At 46.6% G+C, this 3,236-nt stretch overlaps 1 non-coding gene across 1 annotated transcript; it reads left to right on the top strand.

Moving 5' to 3' along the window:
• The first annotated feature begins 1,020 nt into the window (after window positions 1–1,020).
• On the top strand, window positions 1,021–1,245 carry LOC147612542 (small nucleolar RNA U3). The gene has a single exon (XR_015263568.1). It is a non-coding gene; the product is annotated as a small nucleolar RNA U3 (small nucleolar RNA).
• The last annotated feature ends 1,991 nt before the right edge of the window (window positions 1,246–3,236 follow it).

The following is a 3,236-nucleotide window of genomic DNA, read 5'->3' on the forward strand; positions in this document are numbered from 1 at the left end:
CAAGAGCAGCTTCAGAAGCAAATCCAAGAACTACCCTCTTCTTCTCAGCCTTTGCATGATGGAATCCCAACTTCCCTATAATTCGATGAAGTCTCTGATGATGAGCACAGTAGTGTGAAGATTGTCCCAGCACAAGATGGCTTAAAAACCAACAACGTCTCATTCTTAATCTAGGTGGAAGCCAAGCTCATCAAAATGATGCAGAGCCCCTCAACTCGAGTAACAAAATGCATCCATTACGGGCACTGGGTGTGCAGACACTTACCATTGTAGGTAATCCAAAAATCTTTACAAGGTGGGACTCGTGATTTTCCCAAGTTTCCTAACATCTGGAGGCCTTTAGAAACGAGTCCTAATGGGAAGGGAGGGATTGCGATTAGGCGAATGTGAAAAGCCTCCCAAGGCTTACAAAAACCCTACCACCTATGTGGCCCTAGTGCATCCTTGATTTACCTATGTGGGTGGAGGACGAGAAAGGGTGGTGCATGAGAGGTAAAAGTCACATGATATTGGAGCGTTCTAGTGGACTGCACAAACAATAACTCCCCATATCCCAAAGAGCATAAACCACAGCCCATGTACAAAACGGTGAAGGGCCTCCCACTACGGTCGTGCGCGAACGCTCCATGGATCCATGCTATACCTAGAACGATGATTGTGTAGATGTTGGGAAGCATAAGGCTTTGAAAGGGGTCTAAGGGCTCACATGGAGGCCGTAGAATATTATGGTCGATAGCATGGTACATAGATTATAACACATCGTGATTTGATCTCACCACCACACGCAGTCATCAGTGATAGCAATGTCATGATATGCTCGAGCTCGCCATTAATGTTGCATATGAGAGGAGGAGGAGGAGGTGTGGTGCGCGAGGAAATTGGTTGTATTTGAAGCCCTAGCCTATGACACGCAATTTAATCATCATAAGGTGCGGAGATAGAGGGGTGAAAAACCCACATAGCAAGATTGCCAGCTTAAGCGTTACCTTTATGGGCTCGACGGGGGACTCCTCATCTAGCACGACTATACTTGAACAGGATCTGTTCTATAGTTCGTACATCTTGCCTGAGCATTCCTGCTCTGACAAGTCGCACAGCCCGGAAGACGAAAGAAGGCTCAGCCGCCAGAGCGTGAATAACTTGCCAGGGCTGCTGGGTGTCCCCGCCCTCCGCCCTGCGCCTTGATGACCGTCCCGCCGTGCTCATTCCGCCGGTGGTGAAGGCTGCTGAGCGATCTGACGGGTGTTTCCCCCACCCGCCATTTTTGGCATATATATATATATATTTTGCAAAGCCCAACAACAACTGCTTCGCTTCTTCCCCGTCGTGTGTCTGGGCGGCATCCCACCACCGTTTCTCTTTGGCTGCTGGCCAGCCAGCCAGCCTCTCACACACTTACCCGCCGACCTTCATTCGGAACGTGCCCCTTCATGTCATTCCAGTGTGGTTAACCACCACCACTAAGCTCCTTCACTCCTCCCAAACACATTTATAGACACTATTGCACTACATAAATCCCCTTTCTTATACCTCAACCTCCTAAGCTCATTTAGACATGTTGACCAAAGCGGTTCAGACAATTGTATCACACTCATCATTGGCGAGGTGGCCTCCTCAACCCATGGGAGGAGTCCTCCCTATCTCCATGTGTTAAGTACATATATTAGTAAATACAAAATATGCATAACTAATTCCAAGAAAATATTGGTGACCAAGAAATGGACCTAATCCTCAGAGTCTTCGGGTGTGGGAAAGGCTCATAGTTCTGGTTCTCATCTTTACCCTGTTGTTGCAACGTTTAGACATGTTGTATCACACTCATCATTGCGAGGCGGCCTCAACCCATGGGATAATTCTGCCCTGTCCACACAGGTTATCTTCAAGGGTTGGTTTTCTTTGTGTATATAAATGCGATTGGTCTCCCAATAATGAACCAACCTTGCTTCCCTCATGTAAGGCCTTTTGAGGATCATTGTGTATGACCATCTCCTCTCTAAAAGTCTACACCATAAATGTGTAGTGGAAGCCTAGTCCAAAAGTCTTGATTTTTGCATCTTGCAAGATGCCAATGGAATTGGTCATGTTCCTCAAAAGGAGCTGGCTAAATGCGTAAGGGACATACACTGTTCCTTCCCTAGGAGGTGGTGCCTGTGTGATGGGGATGAGATAAAGTCCTCATTCCACCGATCGCCTCAGAGAAAATGTTGCATTGGCTATGGTGAGCCATGGAAGGCCATTTTTCACCTCCCACTAAGTCCTCCCTCAATGTATCTAGCAATGTGGGGCTTGCTTGGATTGGTTCTAGAGGTAGAGGGCTTCGAAACTTGTTCTATCTATGACCTCTTGAGAATGGTTATGGGTCTGTCTGACACCTTGGGAAAGCTCTAAGATCCCTTTACTAGTTCTATGATTGGCTTTGGGATAGGGTCTAGGAAGATATCCTCAAGTGGGATTAGTGCTTTGTATTGAACCACCTGCTCTAGCACTAGCTCTAGTTTAGTGTCACGTACCTTCCTTTTACAAGCTCCTTGGCTTGTTTCATCCTCACTTTCTCCAACAAGGGGTTGGGGTAATCCTTCAGTTCCATTAGAAGGTTTTCATAGTTTATGGGTTTTTTTTCTGCTTGGAAAGAGTGGGTTTCAGGGAGATGACCTCTGAGTTTTCATAGTTTATGGGTTTCTTTTCCGCTTGGGAAGAGTGGCGTTTGAGGGAGGTGACCTCTGAGTTCTCATCCGAATCACTTTTAATCTCTCTCCTCCCATCTCTTTCTCTACCCTCTCTCTCTATCTCTCTCCATCCTCTCTCTCTCTCTCCCTCTCTCGTCTCATCTTTCTCTCTCCCCTCGGTCACATCATCATCTCTCTCTCTCTCTCTCTCTCTCTCTCTCTCTCTCTCTCTCTCACCTCATCTCCCATCTTGCCTCCCTCCCTCCGTGCTGTTAATATTTTCTGTCATTAGCGGGCATTTGAACATATTTTGGGCCTTTTACTAATGAAAGTAATTAGCAACGGACCAATAGGAATAGAGGATTGTGCACATTTGGTCTCCTTTGAATATAGGGAGGGAGACTAGGCTATAGGGAGGGGGACTAGGCTTTCAGTACTAATAATTACACTTGTCCCTTTAAAAAGGTAGGGGGTTTAGGGTAGGTATGGTCCCACCATTTTTCGTGGCTCAAAAAATCCTTCAAATTTTCGAGATCCCCCCAAAACTCACATTTCCCCCCAAAAACCCAT

Source organism: Cibotium barometz, chromosome 45 (genome assembly GCF_041138505.1).
Source record: "Cibotium barometz isolate CiBa-2024 chromosome 45, ASM4113850v1, whole genome shotgun sequence".
NCBI classification, from domain to species: domain Eukaryota; kingdom Viridiplantae; phylum Streptophyta; class Polypodiopsida; order Cyatheales; family Cibotiaceae; genus Cibotium; species Cibotium barometz.